This window comes from Trichosurus vulpecula, chromosome 7 (assembly GCF_011100635.1).
Source record: "Trichosurus vulpecula isolate mTriVul1 chromosome 7, mTriVul1.pri, whole genome shotgun sequence".
NCBI classification, from domain to species: domain Eukaryota; kingdom Metazoa; phylum Chordata; class Mammalia; order Diprotodontia; family Phalangeridae; genus Trichosurus; species Trichosurus vulpecula.
The window spans coordinates 152,027,272-152,045,229 of NC_050579.1; the positions used below are offsets into that span (position 1 = coordinate 152,027,272).

At 39.5% G+C, this 17,958-nt stretch overlaps 1 pseudogene; it reads right to left on the reverse strand.

Moving 5' to 3' along the window:
- Nucleotides 1–438: 438 nt before the first annotated feature.
- On the reverse strand, nucleotides 439–1,312 carry LOC118858047 (annotated as a pseudogene).
- Between the last annotated feature and the right edge of the window lie 16,646 nt (nucleotides 1,313–17,958).

Sequence of the window (17,958 nt, forward strand, 5' to 3'; positions counted from 1 at the left end):
CAGGGCTCCACGTGAGGCCTATCAGTGGGTGGGGAAGATCTTAAATCCCATTAACCTTATACCCATTCAGCCCATTTTCACTGGCTGTCTCCCATGCCTGGAATTCTCTCCCTCCTTGTCTTTGACTCCTGGCTTTCCTCATTTTCTTCAAGTCCCAGTTAAAATCTCACCATCTAAAAGAAGCCTTTTCTGATTCCCTTTAAATTTTTGTGCCTTCCCTCTGTTGATTACCTACATTATACCTTGTATATAATTTTTTGGTATGTAGTTATTTGCATGTTGTCTCCCCCATTAGAACGTAAGCTCCTTGAAAGCAGGGACAATCTTTTATTTATCTTTGTATGCTTCAGTTCTTTTTTTTTTTTTGTAAGAAACCAATGTTTATTTTTCATCAGTATTTTTTCAACACTATTAGAGCATCTGGGACAAAACTTAAGACTACTCTGTGGTAGTTCCTACCCACTCAGTGGCCTGAGCAGTAGTAGCCGCACACCAGTCCTCAGTAGCCGGCTGAGCACTCCAATCTTCGGTGGGGAACCGCTGAATGGGCACAGATGGCACCTGTACTCCCTCAGACCAATCTGCCCACCTCCGGCTGAGTAGCAGTGAATTCTGGGGCAGGGCAGTCCATCCACCCTGAAACTCTTCCCTTGTCACTGCCTTCTCATTTGCAGCCTGCACTACCTTTTCAATCTCCTCTGGATTCCTGTAGAAGTAAAGATCAGGCATAACCTCCCATGGGTGTTCACGAGAGATGGTACCACGCATACGCAGGATGTCACAGGCCAGCATCCACCACATCAGACCCACTGAGTGAGCCCCCTTGTTGTTACATGGAATGGCAATATCCACGTAGCAAAGTGGAGAGTCTGTGTTGCACAGTGCAGTGGTTGGGAGGTTAACATACGATGCTTCAGTCAGAGGCTGCTGCCCGAGGATCAGTGACCACCAAGAGGCGAGGCTCCCTGAAAGCTGCCTGGATCTGGTTAGTGAAGGTGCCCAGTGTGAAATGTTCAGCAATAGGTGTGGCGCCAGTGGCAGCAGCAAATTTCAGCACAGCTCGCTGGCCAGTGTTCCTGGATGAGATGACACTAACATTGGCTGGGTTTTCAATGGCAACAATAGCACGAGCTGCCAGCAGAAGCTTTTCCCAAGTTCTCTTCAGGTTAATGATGTAGATGCCATCACTCTTTCTTTTGTAGATATACTGTTCCATCTGGAAGTCCAAATTGGTACCATCGAAATGGATTCCTGCAGCAAGGAATTTGAGGACATCCTCCTTCACCTGCAAGACATCCAGGGCTCCGGACATTGTCTAAGTTTCCCTTTAAAGTTACGACAGAAACCGAGAACAACGCTGTATGGAACCCTCTTGGGGCAGCGAGGAAAGGGGACGCTTCAGTTCTTAGCACAGTGCCTGGCACATGGTATATACTTAGTAAATGTTTATTGACTTACCAACATGGCTCCATAGTAACTTTGCAGAAGCCTGGAGAAAGCACAGTTCTTTATAACCAGCTCAGAATGCTTTTCTATTTTGCATTTTATGAAAAGAACATTGTACTGCCATTTCTAGATGGAAGGGATTGTTTCTTGAGGGATAGCTAAAGGCATGGGCCATGTCCCTCGTAATTTTATGTCTTCTCCAAGAATGAGTTTCTTATGGGGCTGTACAAATACTAACTTTAGATGTGACATCTTTGATTTACTGTCACTCAGAGGTTTTGTTTTTGTTTTTGCTTTTTTTTCCTCTTCCACTCAATTAAAAAACAAATTCATTGAACATTTGTGAATTTAGCCAATTTGGAAAATTGCCTTGGAGTATCCAAACACTTTGCAATGTATAATGTGCTATGCTAAGAACAGGACAAAATAGAACAAGTAAGAAATTATTCTTAACCTCATGGAATTTGTACTGTATTAGGGGAAGATGGTATCTTACATAGATGATTATAGGGATCAGGAAGCTTCATGAAATCTTGACATTTGAACTTGATTTTGAAGATCGGTGGGAATTCAACAAAGGCAGAGGGAGATCATTCCAGGAATAGGCACTTAAATAAGCAAAGGAGTGGAGATAGGAAATTTAAGAATATTTATAGAATATGGTGAATGGTTCAATTTAGTTGGAGTAGCTTGTCAATACGGGTAATTGTGTAAATGCTAGTGCCTTAGACTGAAGGAGAAAAGCCAGAAAGAGAAACCCATTTTGGTTAAAGATAAACGTGGCATTAGCCATGCTGGTTTTCAAGTGCCAGTAGAATATCCAGGAAGAAATTGTCAGTAGCCTCCTAGGAATGTGGGCCTGGAGAAAGCAAGGAGAGGAAGGGTTAGAGATAAAGATGTGTGAGTTATCTGTGCGTTCATTTGCTCCTTTAGATGGGAAGGTAGGAGAACAACAGAAGAGCATTGTGGAAAAACAACATGGCACGAGAAAGCTCCCCTTAGGACTGGGTTATGGTGTTAGATATGGGAGTGAATACATTTTTGTCTCTTCATTTTAAAATCTTGCTGCTAGAAAAAGGATGTATTAGAACGAGTGTTCTTAATAATTTTTGTTTCATATTGCCTTTTGACAGCCTGGTGAAACCTCTGGAACCCTTCTCAGAATAATATTTTTAAATGCATAAAATGAGATACATAGGGTTACAAAGAAAACCAATTATATTGAAATGAAATTATTAAAATATATTTAAAAAACCTAATGGAACAGGTTAAGAACTTCTGGATGAGAGCAACTGCTAAAGGAATGAGATAGGAACTGTTTAATGTGCAAATCACATCATTTCTTCTAAATAGTAATAACACAAGCTCCAGCTTCAAATAAGTTGGAACTGGCAAGAAACTCAATGACTGAAAAAAATGTTACCAGAGGCTCTTGCAGTAGGCCTCCTATTATCGCATAATTTGCGCATAGTAGGTGCTTAATCAATTCTTATGGACTGAACTCTTTGCTGCTTTTCCTTTGGGGAAGACAAGCTTCAAGGAAGTCAAAGGAAAAACAGAAGGGGTCTTCAAGTTGATGAGGAAAATGATAAGGGCATTGGAAAGTATGCAAAAAAGCAAGTAAATCCATCCTTCCTCCTCTCTAACAGTCTAACTGGAGTAAATAGATAATCTGTTATTCAGACAGAAGAAAATGAAGTCCTAAAGTTGGCAGAAAGTCTCCTTTAAGGGCTATTTCAGCAAGCTGCTTAGAGGCTTGGAGATTCAGAGAAACCTGAGAGGATTTAACTTCAAGAATTATCCAAAAATGGGATAGGTGTCTTGGTACAATAGTGAGCTCCCGATAGCATTTATATAGCACTTAAATAACTACAGATATTTCATTTTGTCTTCACAACAACCCTGAGAGGCAGGTGTTGTTATTATCCGTATTTGACACATAAGGAAACTGAGACAGACAGAAAGTAAGTGACCTGCCCAGGATCACACAGCTCATATATATGAGTCTGAGGCGGGATTTGAACTCAAATTCCTGACACCTTGTCCAATGCATCACCCAGATGCTCTTATAGCTGGAAGTTTTCGAGTGGGAGTCTGGAAGACTAATAGCTAAAGATAGCATGGAAGGGTTTCCTATTTTAGCTAATAGTTGGATAAAACGATCCCTAAGGTCTCTTCCATCTCAGAGCCTATGATTCTATGAAAGCTTCAGGCATTCAAGTCTGATATTTGATATGTCTAATACTTTTCTTCCAATCCAGTTAAAATATCGTATTTCCTAATATATACGCTTGTTTGAATAAGGAGCCATATAAATATAAAAATGCATACCAAATTGGTTGCTCTGGTTTTTATTTGAGTCATAGAGTCATGGGATTTTATTGCTGGAAGGGTCCTCAGGAGCCATCTAGTCCAACCCGTATCTGAAAGGAATCCTTAGTAAAACCAGGAAATAGTCCTTGAGTCTCTGCTTGAATGTTTCCAATGACTAGGAGCCCACTACTTTCATTCCACTTCTGGATATCTTTCATCATTTGGAATTTTTTCCTGACAACATGCTGAGATTTACCTCTTTACTTTCCACCCATTTCTTTTGGTTCTGCCCTCCATGGCCTAGCAGAACAAGATTAATCCTTCAATGTAGCAGACTTTCAAAATACTTAAACATAGCTTTCATGTCCCTTTGGAGTCTTTTCTTCTCCAGTCTAAACATCCCTCATTCCTTTAAAGGATGCTCGTTAGGACTTAGACTCAAGTTCCTTCATACCATACTTACTGTCCTCCTTAGGTCACTTTATAATATGTCAATGTCCTTACTGAACTATGGACTTCAGAACTGAACACAAGCTTCATGTGCGAATTGACTAAGGCAGAATTTAGAGGGCCTACCACCTTACTCTTTGAGACAGTGCTTCTTTCTATGCAGCTCCAGATTTCATTAACTTTATTTTTTGACTGCCGTATTAGAGCATTGTTCTTTAGTCATTTTTCAGTCATGTCCGACTCTTTGTGACACCTTTTTGGGGTTTTCTTGGTAAAGTAATGGAATGGTAAGTCATTCCCTTCCTCTAATTCATTCTATGGATAAGGAAACTGAAACAAACCAGGTTAAGTGACTTGACCAGGATCACACAGCTATATAGACCATAGAGTCTGAGGTTGGATTTGAACCTAGTCTTCCTGACTCCAGGCTCTGCAGTCAATTGCTTGTGACACCTACCTGCCTTCAACCCACCTTAGATTTACTGATATATGAAGTTTATACTTTACTAAAACTCTTAGATCTGTTTCAGATAAGTAATTCAATGAACTAAGCTTTGAGGAAATCTAGTTAGTCTATGCATTATGCTGTAATCAAGGCACTGACTTCTAACTGGTGGCATCTTATGCAAATTTCAGGTCAACTAGGTAGAAAGAAATCCATAGGTAGTCTCCTAGAACTTGTAAACCTAAAACCAGTAAAATGATGACAAATTTTACAGCATTTACAATGGTAGTATTGAAATACCATAATAGTTCTTGAAAAGAAAACCTGAAGGATAGAGGGAGAGTGTAATTAATTCCAGCTCTAAATCAGTCCTATAATTACTTGGTCCAAATTAAAACAGGATTTGCATCCAATTGAAATAATTATCACGTCTGCTACATACGTGCAGCAAAACATACATCTTTGATAGCAAGCAGAATTGCATGGTGGATAGAAAGACAGTCTTGGAATCATAAAGATTAGGGTACAAGGTCAGCTTCTGGTTATGTGGTTATGTGGTTACCCTGGTTATGTGGCCCTGGACAATCCCTTAACTTCTCAATACCCTAGGCATCTCTATTAAGTTTCTAAGTTTCATAATAGTTACTAATTTGCTTTGGTAGAAGGGGTTTCTATATCGTAGGCCCAGAACAAATTAATCCCAAACAAAACCAGAGCCCCAAACTGAAGTATTGCAAGGTGCTGTCCCCTGATAGAAGCCCTTTGAGGGGCAGGATGGTGTAGTACATTGTTTTTGTTGCTGTCGATGTTCATCATTTGTGTAGTGGATAGGTAACAAGATTTGGAGTTGGGTAGACCTGGGTTTGAATCCCACTTGAAATTTCCAAAGCTGAGTGTCCTGGACAAGTGACAATCTCATTCTATTTCCTCATCTCTGAAATGGGAATGAGGATCCCTATATCTGCATAATAAACATAATAGCCCTCAAGGTTGTTGTGAGATGGTCAGCTTAAAGCACTTGGCAAACCTTGACCCACTCTCTAAATGTCAGGTATTATTGACAGAATGCCATTACTACAAATGTGGACTGACTTCAGGAAATGCCAGCATGGGTAACTCCACCACACTTTCCCCTGTGGAGTGATATAACTGGGATGTTTATCTTTTTACATTCCACAGTTTCAAAAGGCAACGGTTACTCAGTAGTGATAGGGAAGGGGACATGATTGTTGTCTAAAACCTTGAACATCTCTGGGAGTCCTGTAAAAATGAACGTTCTGTCTTAATGGTTGTCTGACCTCTGTTGCTTTACTGGGCAACTTGGACTACAAAAAAGCATCAGCTGAAAATGAGTAGCAGAGTCCCTGAGATAGGGCTATGGTGTTTTTTTGTCATCTGACTCAATGTAACCTCTTGGTTTTTGTAAGGTATCTCCCTGTTCTCCCTCAGTATTTTTCTGTGGAGAGCCAGTCCTTAAACAAACCAAACTCCTCTCTGATGGAAAGGCTATTTTTTGACCAGGTTATGGCAGATAAGATAGGCCTCCAAGAAGGAGTCTCCTGATGGCTGTGGTATATTCTTGAATGCTGGCAGTTCAGCATTTCATGTGTTTACTGAAACAACTTTGTGGTTTATTGACTATATAGTTAGGCATACCCACTGAAAACAAAACCCCATGAATTGAAAATACAGAATCAAGTCATCAGTGTGCTAGCTCTGTGTGTGTGTGTGTGTGTGTGTGTGTGTGTGTGTGTGTGTGTGTGCATGTGCACTTGTAGGTACGTATTCACAAGTATACACCAGAGTGTGTGTATTTGAGTGTGTGCACAAGAGTGCACATGTAGGTGTGAATACACGAGAGCGTATACACAAGCATACACAAGAGCATATACACAAATGAATACACAAGTGTATTTCAGCTCAAGAAGAACTGAAAGTCAGTCAAAATCAGAGCTGAAAAGAGCATCAATTGTTGATAGAAGCTGCTCATTAATGACTTTTTAAAAGTGGCTTCCAACAAAGGTACCACTTCACACTGTTTAATTATAAAAGTACGTTCATTTTCTATCAATTATGGAAACAAAATGATCTAGATACGAATAATTCGGTTAACTAACAAAGAACTGAGTCAGAACTTGCATGAACCCTGAATACATTTAGGATTCAGGTCTGACTTAATCTGTTTATTCCTTTTTAGTATACACTGCTCAAGGTTAGGGGTTTTTGGTTTTGTTCTATTGTGGTAGAAACTCTTGGTGTGGAAGATCCCTTCACATAGCCCTTACATGTGTGTATTTTGTATTTAGCATACATTTATATTTTTTCAAAGCATCATTTCACTCCAGTTGAATGTGAGCTCCTTGGCCTCAAGGATTGTTTTATCATTATATTTCATCACGTGGTAGGCACTTAATAAATACTTGTTGAATCAGCTTGAATTGAATTGTCCATGGTCACTGGAACTCATGCTTCAGAAATGGGACTCAAATCTTGGCCTTCCTGACTCTAAATCTGTTTCTGTATCCATCCAACCTCTCGAGTTCAGTGTGGCTTGCTAGAATACTAAAGTTGACACCTATCCTAAAATTATTTGTGGATATCTAACATTATGCCATAGGTTTTCTAAGCCTTTTTCCTTTCCTGTAAAATGCAGTTATCCCTTCCACATTGTGGGGGTCAGGGGTATGGTGCCCCATGATCTGGAAAATCTACGTAAAATTTTTTCATCCTCCGTGCCAGAGAAGAAGTCTGAATTATTATGGTATTATAAGATAAAATATGTTGATATTATACAATACTATGTATATATTTTATGCATTTCTGAGTTTCTAAACTTTTTCTGTGTCTTCTGCTGGGCTTTGTGCATCCTCTACATCTTCAAAACTCCCCCAACATTCCCATCTAATTTCTTATGCTGACATGTGATATATCGAAACTGTGATGGGGAAAGTCACGATGTGGAAGGGGTAGCTGTATTATGGGGATTTAGAACAGAGACTAGAAAAGGGAGAGAATTAACCAAGGATACTTATAGAAAACTTGTCATAAAAGACTCTGCTCAGCACTCAGCTGTACCCACCAAATTTTGGCAAGGTGCTGTCAAACAGATTCAAAGACAAGTTCCAAAATCATCGGAGAAAGCAACCCTGACAAGCATTTCCTTAGTGTCCCCTTTCTCTTTTCTTTATCCTCAACATTCATTTCAGAAAGTGGCAACTTCTAAAAATCAGTCACTTCTTGTGAAATGCAGCATATGCTTGTTTAAAGGCTCCATGTGGTCAAGGACAATCCAAACACAGATCTTTTCGCATTTGTTTCTCATCATTTTTGACACTTAGCCTCCCTTCTTTCAATAAATGTCTAACTCTTAAAGAGTAGTTCCTAAGTGCCATTTATCTTTTCTGGGTTGGAGTAAAGATTTCCCATGAACTTGTGTTTCATAGCCCATCTTTCTCCCCTGTAGTAAATTCTTTGGAAAATTTTTTTTTTTCCCTGAGGGCCCGAGTCTGTGGGCAAACCTACAGGGCAAACAGGAAAGGATTCAGGAGAGTTGAAGGTCTCTAAGTTTCTAATGTCTCCTCTAGTTTTGACATCTAGCAGGGCTATTCGTGTGAATGTCCCAGAATCATCTTAGAACCTCAGAGGTGATTTAGTCCAACTTAAATCTCTATAACTTACTTGACTTGTTATTTCTTAATGTATTAATGGTTTCTTGTTATTCGGTTGTTTTTCAGTCAGGTCTGACTCTTTGTGACCTCATTTAGGGTTTTTGTAGCAAGGATATTGGACTGGTTTGCCATTTCCTTCTCCAGTTCATCTTAACAGATTGAGCAACTTGCCCAGGGTCACACAGCTAGTGAACGTCTGAAGCCAGATTTGGACTCAAGAAGATGAGTGTTCCTGACTCTAGGCCCAGCATTCGATCCACTGTGCCACCTTGCTGCCCCATGTTAATAGTTAGCATTTTACAAAAAGCACTTTCCAAATATTATCTCATGTGATCTTCACAACAATCCTGGGAGGTAGGTGCTACTATCCTTCCCATTTTACTGGTGAGGAAGCTGGGGCAAATAGAGGTTAATTGACTTGTTAAAGGTCACATAGCCGGTTAGTGTCTGAGGCTGGATTTGAAATCGAATTTTCCTGATTTCAGGTCCCACTCTCTATCCATGGGATCTCCCACCCATCTTAATGTACAGAGGTCTATCTAAATATAAGTACTTCACTTTTATGCAAAAAAATCTACATTCGGGGCAATCATATGCTTATCACATAGGTACAGATGGCCAGAAAGCAGCTAGGCAACTGCACGCACATGTCAAAGCAGCTGGAAGTAGTTGAGCTATTACTGCTACTACTGTTTTTGTTCATTTGAAGTTTACCCAAATACGATGATTCTTCGATTTGTCAATTTCACTCTCATCAGGTAAATTGAATTACTATTGCGCCAAGAAGTTCAGAAAGGGAAAGTATTTGAAAACGGATGAGTTTGTGGGGGAAAATCCCTAAGGAAACTTTAAAACCACTTCGTATCATATATACATTGTCAAGTGCCATCTATACGCTGTGGGCTATTATTTGGGGCCCCCAGTTAACTACAATAACAATAATAATAGTAATAAAAACTAACACTCATAAAGTGCCTACTATGTGTCAAGCAGTATATAAAGCACTTTGCAAATATTATCTAATCTGATTCTCATGACTGCTCTAGGAAGTAGGTGCTATTATACTTATTTACAGATGAGGAAACTGAGGCAGGCAGCAGTTAAATGACTTCTCATACTGTGTCTGAGGTCACATTTGAACTCAGGTCTTCCTGACTCTAGGATCACTGGCCAGTTGAGTGGTGACCCAGGGTTACAGAATGTTTGGGATAAAGATGATGGCATCACCATCGGAAAAAAGGTAAGGAATACGAACTTTGTGACAGGAAGACAGCAGTTAATACCAACAGCCCTACCAAGAACACCTGCCTCTTTTCTACTCTGATACCACTTGTTGGATAAAGGCAGATCTCTGGTTTAGTTTTCCTAGTCTGGCCCTTCCGTTATTGACTACAGAGACTTCTATTACTGACTTGCAGAGCAAGAGAGCCATATGAAACATTCATGCGGCCTGAGACATATAGTCTGGTTATGTTGGTAGATTTATTTTTCTGTCTCTGTTTTCATCCTTCTGTGCTTTGTGCATTTCTCTGAGAAAGTCTCGTGTGTAAGACTGTATAGCAAACTACCTGAGGTCCTAGGTACATAGTTCATTCAAAGGTTGGGAAAGGATAGCTTTGTCACAGAGTTGAATCCTCGACAAAATCTTTCAAGCCCTTCCCTATTCTCTCGGGCACCTGGGGGTCATAGGTCATGGCATCTTTGACTCAGAGGTCATGGGAACCTGACAAGGTGTTTCACCAGCCCAATAATATCTACTCATAATCCTGCTATATTAATAGAGTAAAGCTTTAATAGCTCCTCTCTGACACATACATTTTTCATCCTACCCTTTGATGACTTTTTTTTCCTTTGAGATTGATGCTTATCTTAACCTGTTTTCACCTGTATAAAAAAGTGTGCTTTTGTGGAAGATGGTGCTATGTTCTCTGAGTTCTAGATCCCACTAGAGATGGCCCTGACTGTGTAATGAATGAAGGAGTTTTAGTTTCAAGGATCAGAAGAAGATGCACTAAGTATAAGCTTAGAAATGTGACTTAACATTCAGTTTCTCCCTTTGGCCTTGTAGCTAGCTGTAGTCATCTAGATGGCCCAGTGGATAGAATATTGTACTTGAAATCTGGAAGAAGACTTTAAATCCTGCCCCAAGTACTTACTGGTTGGGCAAGTCTCTTAACATCCCTCAGCAAAGTGGAAATTAAAACATCATGTATCTCACTGGGTTGTTATGAGGATCAAGTGAAAATATATGTAAAGAACATTGCAAAACTCAGAGCATTATATAAATGTTAGCTATTGTTGAGAAAAAGTATTAAAACTGTTTAAGTCTAAATGCATAAACAAACTTTCATGTAACTAACTACAGATTGGATAGTCTTACAAAGGATTTTCTTTATCTTTTATACAAGTTCAGGCCAAGCTCTCAAAGAATTTGAATTCTCCCTCTTGTACAGATTACAAATTGGATTTTTTTTTTTGTTATTTGCCTGAAATCATTTTGAAGACAATTTAGACATAATTTCATGGACTCCACCTTAAGCCAAAGGGTGAGTTTTGCAAAGAGGAATTTTATTGTCTAAATTGCTTGAGCTTGGGTGTTTTCACCCCCTCCCTCCTTCTTTTCAGCATAGCAAGCGGCTCCATGGGGTGATTGTGTCCTTTCATTCTCTGTTGGCACAGGATTCTTGGAATCCCAGCACTGTGGATTCCCCCTGGGGTGATGGGAGTGTCTCAGGTTGTTTTATACTGACCCCTCTCTGATTGAGCAGTATTCTCAGTTCCAATGGTATCTGCCAACTGGCAACCAGACACAAGAGTGGCCTGGGCCAATTAGCACTCTCTCATTCAATTCTTGGACTTCCTACTTATTATGTGTGCTTGTCATGCATGTTTCCATAGATGAGTAAGGAATTGAGACCCTTGAGGCAAGAACGCAAGCCAATGACCTTTGAGAGAACCTCCCCCAGATAATCCAATAGGTGGTGAATTCAACTTGTTTTTTGGGCTGTTTCTTCTGAAAACCACAATGTCACATGGAGAGTCACATGGAGTCTCCTTGGATGGCCTGCTTAATGAACATGTGAATTTGCAGATGGTAGGAATGTATAAGTGTTTCTTAGCTTCTGGGATTCAAAAAGCTGTGTCTGTAGCTGAGAGAAAAAAAAAAACAATTTGACCCAGTTTGCATGGTCAGAAGAACTTCAAGACCTCTTCTACACAAAGAAGTCTATTAGAATGCCCAAGTTGAGTGCTCCCCATCTTGCTTACTTATTCAAAGTTCATAGAGGGGACCTGTTGTTTCCTGAGGTGACCCCAATGGCATTCATGCTGATCATCCAAACACCAGCCATTAGGACCAGTGACACGGCTCCATCATTGACACAGATGGGAGGAAAGGGAAGCAAGAGATTTCTAGGCTACTTTCTTGAACACAATGACATTATCAAAGTTCATGGTACTAAAAAGAAAGAGAAACAATGAAGAGGGGTGCTGCTACTCTGGACTTAATTCTGAGGCCCCCAGACATCCCTTGGAGCTGGGAGAAAGTGACCATGGTAGTTGAGGGAAAGTATAGGGAAGAGGTCTTGACTTGGAGTCAGTGGAATTCAACTTTACTCCCAACTCTACTAATTACTAGCTGTGACCGTGCATAGGTTATTGAAACTTCTCAGATACTCTATTTCCTCATCTGCAATGAAAAAAAACCTTGTATTTTGTCATTGATTTGTTATTTCATCAATGAGTTAACATGGGATAGTGGAGAGAGAGCCAGCTTTAGAGTCAAGAAGAGCTGATTTCTAGTCCTGTCTCTGACATGTGTTGACCATATGACTACAGGCAGGTCATAAAACAATTTCTACGTCCCAGAGAACTAATTTTCTAAGACTATAATTTACAGATGTGTTACTGATATACATCAGTGGAAGAGGCTTCCACACTGGATTTCATCTGTAATATGTTTAGTAATAATAGCTAGCATTTATATTGCACTTAAAGCTTTCAAATTAACATCTTATCTCATTTGATCCTCCAAAAAGTGCTGTGAGATAGGTCCTATCATTATCCCTATTTTAGAGATGAGGAAATTGAGACTGAGAGAGATTATGTAATTTTCCTGGGATCACATAGCTAGTTAGTATCTGAAGTAGGATTTGAACTCAGGGTATCCTAATGCCAGGTCTTTTCTCCCTACCTCACAGGATTTTTGTGAGGGTCAAGTGAGAGGAAGTGAAATTCCTTAAAAATGATAAAACACTATTGAGTATAAGGTACAGTTAAGGTCTTAGCATTTAAGACAGGATGGAAGGGAACAGTGGACATAGGTATGTAACTTACATTATAGGAATGTATGCTTTAGAGATTGAAGGCAAAGATAGGTCAGATTGTATGATCCAACTGTCTTAAAAGGAAGATGTCTCAAGAAAAAAGAGATGCTAAAAATGACACTCCGGCTATGGGCTACATAATTATAAATTATCTCAATTAAGAAGAAAAAGGGGAGCGCCACAACCCTAGATTAAGATGTTACCACTTCTCACAGACTAATGCAATAGCTTTCTAATTGGTCTCCCATTCCCTACTCAGTTGCCGAAGTGACTTTTCCAAAGTATATTACTGATAACACCACCCTCCCACGTTTCCCTTCCCTCTAAAGGAACTCCAGTGGTGCCCCCTTCCCTCCAGAGTCAAACATAAAGTCCTTTGTTTGGCTCTTCATAACTTGGCCCCTTCATACATTTTCAGTCATTTTAAACCTGACACCCTCTCACCCCATATTCTGTGACCCAGTGACACTGCCTTCCTTGACATTCTTTGCACAGGACACTCCATCGCCTAACTCAGAGAATTTTCATTGGTTGTTTCTCATTCCTGAAGCTCTCTTCCTACTTATTTCTACCTTCTACTTTCCCTGAATTCTTTCAAATCTCAGCTAATTCTTAGCTTCTGTAAGAAGTCTTTGTGGAATTACAGTTATAAGAATAAGACATTAAAGATAATGATGGGTTTGAGTAGACTAAAACATATGTCCAATGATGATAGGGTATCATTAAAGAGATAAATTATTGAAAAAAGAAATAAATTATTGGAGAAAGTGGTTGGCTGATCATATGGCAAGACCAATGGGTAATAGATAACCAAAGCACTCTATTGGTATCCATAAAATATAAAAACCTAGAAGAAGGCCTTTAGCACATTAGATGTTTCCTCCCTGAAGTGTCTTTGAAAGAAGAAAGGCACAGATTCCATTGGATGAGAAGGTGTTGATGAATTGCAATCAGTATTAATTGAAGAAATAACACACATTAATGAAATTGCACTACCACTCTGGCATTATTTAACAATAACAATAATAATAAAAATAGCTAACACTTAAATAGTACTCTATAACTAATAATGTTCTTGCCACTGAAATCATTGGTATGTTCAAATAGTTTAATGTCAGAAATTGATATCATTTTATCAGTAGCAATGACATAAAAGAAGAGGCATTGCCATCTGCTTTGCTCCCTCAGGTAAATTGGACTTTTCCATTTGAGTTGCAGCTGAAATCTTCCATGTAAGTCATTTCCCCCATTAGAATGGGAGCTCCTTGAGAGCAGGGAATGCCTTGCTTGTTTCTGTCCCCGATGTTTAGCATAGTTATTGTTCAGTCATTTCTCAGTCATATCTGACTCTTCATGACTCCATTTGGAGTTTTCTTGGCAGAGATACTGGAGTGGTTTGTCATTTCCTTTTCCAGCTCATTTTACAGATGAGGAAACTGAGGCAAACAGGATAAAGTGATTTGCCCAGGGTTATACTGCTAGTAAGTGTCTGAGACCAGATTAGAACTCAAGAAAAGGAGTCTTCCTGTCTCCAGGCCTGGCACTCTATCCACTGTGCCACCTAGCTGCCTTTGTGTATAGTAAGCACTTAATAAACAGTGAATTTATTCACTTTAAAGTCTGTAAAACTCTTTATATATTCAGCTAATTTTCATAACAGTCCTGAAAAGTAGGTGCTAATATAACTCCCATTTTACAGATGAGAAATTTAGGCTCAGAGAGCTTGTTACCCAAGATCTGTGAAATTTCTGAGGCACAATTAGATCATATGTCTTCCCGACTCGAAGTCCAGTTCTCTGTCCATTTTGTCCCTCTGCGCTTATGTATAACACAATGTTTCAGCTGAAAAGATGTGAGAGATGATTTCTTCCTATTCCTTCATTTGATCAATGAGAAAACAAAGATCCAGAAAGAAGTGACTCCCCCGAGCTCATCTAGCTGCAAAGCGGCAAAACTAGGACTTCAAACCTAAGCAAGTATAGTGCTCCTATGTTGTCATGATTCTTTTATAAAGAGTTAAAAAAAGAGTTCATCTGCAGAGAACATAGAGCAGAGGTGCTAGGGCAGATTGGATAGAAGGCAGGAGAGAAAAATTTAGGGTTTAGTCTCTCCTCTGACACATACTGACCACATGACCTCGGCCATGGGTCACTTAACCCCTCAGTGGTCTAAGTACCGTATTTCACCACATAATCATTGCAGATTTTATGCTAATTTTTTTTTGCAAAAAAGTGGGGTGTGACCTACTATGTGAATCTTTTAAAAATTGTGCTGAAATTACTTAAATATCATTTATTACTAAATCGTCTTTGGTGTAAGATTAGGATGCATGAAATTCTTGCGAATATACATTAAAATTGAATACTGACAATTTGTAAGCCCTGAGAATTCTAGGCTCGGTGCTCACAATGTGCAAGAGATAAATATGTATCCATATGCCACTGGTGAATGTATTGCTGCTGTGTTTACCTCTTAAGCAGCATGAGGAGCAGAATTATACCATGTGATGATTACATGATGAAAGGTTCTAAACCAATTTTTGGACTGAAAAAACTGGGTGCAATGAGTGTGAGGTGGCAGTGATTATGCAGTGAAATACAGTAACTCTGTAGGACTATAAACTGCAGAGAAGATGCCAGTCTGAATTGGTAGAGGAAGCTTCCTCACCTGGGAGTTTCCTATAGCAATGAAATCACAGGTCCAGTCTCTATCCCTAGAGAATGATGCATTTGGCACGTATCCCCAGAAGATCTGGAGAAGAGATTAGAAAATGATTTGTGAGAGTTTCGAAAGAAGAAAACATTATTCATCGGCATCCATATAGGTTCAACAACAAGTTATGTCAAACTAGCTTCATTTCCATTTTTGACAGGGTTATTTGACTTGAAGATCAGGGAAATGGCAAAGACAATGCGGCTTAATTTCAGTAAGGCATTACATAAATTCTCTCATGATATCATTAGGAATGAGGCAGAGAAATGTGGGCTGGCTGATAATATCAGAAGGGCAGATTTGTAGCTGGTTGAACCACCATAGCTAAAGATAACAAAGAAAAAAAATAAATGTGGTTCTACTAGTTTTCTCTGTTTCTCCCATGTGCCTTCCTATGCCTTATTATCTTATTAACTAATCTTGGGATTTAAACATATCTTGTTTCTTCCTGCAACTTATATTCAGAGGGCCTTAGTTCCATGTGCTGGTTTGATTCCCATTACCTCATCAGATCATCCAAAAACCTTTCTATTTTGGGGGGAATTCACTCACTGCAGGGTGCTTTTGCTCTCTCTATAGCCTTTTTTTTCTCAAACATTTTAACTAAATGCCCCATGTTCCATACTTACAGAGACTTAGGATTGCTGATCAGTCCTTAGTATCTCCCTGTCTGTTACATTAGAAGCAGAAAATCAATTGACATATCTAAATGAGAATATACTTTATCCTTGTAACACTCCTGGATTCTACCTGAACTGTTGAGCTGCCCTGATGTGGAGGTGAGGAAGGGTCCATAATCTCACCCATAAAATAGGTGGGCTAATGAGAGCATGGTATAACCTGGGCATGCCAAGTCTAAGTAACCTATTAGCCCTCTAACAAGTGAAACTTTTGTGGTATACTTTCCCCCGAACCCATCTTACCTTATAATCTCTTTTGCCCACACCCTTGCTCCTTGGGTATCTCATATTAGACCTTGAACCTTTCCCTGTCTGGTTTAAAATGAGTTTTCATTAAATGAGCTTTTATTAAAGCCTATCACTTCAAGTATTTTTGGCCTATCTTAATCTTTTGTATAACTCTTAATTACCCATATAATAATATTAGTTAATATTTATCTTGCCCTTTAAGGTTTACAAAGTGATTTATCATCACATTTGATCTTCACAACAGCCTGGTGAAGTAGGTGCTGTTAACATCCCATTTTATAGTTGAGGAAATTGAGGCTGAGTGCCATTAAATGACTTGCCCAGGGTCACACATCCAGTAAATGTCTGAGGTAAATTTTGAATACAGGTCCTCCTGACTCCAAGCCTGTGAACTATGTCATGTTGTTGACCTATGACACCTCACTATTCTGCCCCCCCCCCTCATTCTCAACATTAAATTTTGGGAGCTCCCTTTATTCACATATCATCACAGGGCAGCTCAGTTTGAGCATCATGTATGAATGGATAGAAAACCCCATGTTTTAAATCAGAATATCCCCAGTTATAAAATGAACGTTGAATGTCTTCAGTGATCAATATGTTGTGTGTCCTAGGCACTCTAGGAAATTAAAGGAAACATGACATATTCTGTGTCCTCTGCAAGTTCGTAGTCTATAATAGTGACAGGTGTAAACATGTGGAAAGCTAAGTAATTAAGAAATGCAAGGAAAATAATAAAGCAGAACATGCTCAAGTTACAAATGAATGTTCCATGTCATCATCATCATCATCATCACCATCATCATCATCACCATTATCACCATAATCATCATCATCATCATCACCATCATCATCATCACCACCACCATCATCATCATCACCATCATCATCATCATAATCATCATCACCATCATCATCACCATCATCATCATCATCACCATCACCATCATCACCATCACCATCATCACCATCATCACCACCATCACCACCATCACCACCATCACCATCATCACCACCAACACCACCATCACCACCATCACCACCATCACCATCATCACCATCATCGTCATCATCACCATCATCACCATCATCACCATCATCATCATCATCATCATCATCACCAACGGAGCTAACATTTATATAGCTATTTGTAATTTCCCAAGCACTTTACATATCCTGGTTGATCCTGATGACCACCTTGTGAGGCGGGTGCAGGCATTACTACCATTATGCAAATGAGAAAACTGAGCCTATGGGAAATTAAGTGACTTGGCCACGGTCAAGGTCCCATATAAGGTACGGTGAATAGAGCGCTAGACTTGGAGTCAGGAAGACCTGAGTTCAGATTCTACCTCAGGCACTTACTAGCTGAATGACTACTCTGGCAAGTCACTTGACCTCTTTCAACCTCAGTTTCTTCATTGCTAAAATGGGGAAAATAAAGTACCTGCCTCCTAGAGTTGTGTGAAGATTAAATGAGACAACACAAGTAAAGTGCTTTGCAAACCTTCAAGTGCTGTGTAAGTGATAGCTATCATTATTGCTGATGATAGTAATATACCTGTATTCCTCATTGAGTTTCTTGGCATAAAGGTTACCTTGGATGTAATTGGACAGGAGGGAAATCCATCAAATCTGCTGTATGCAAAGACATGAAAGAAATCACAGAC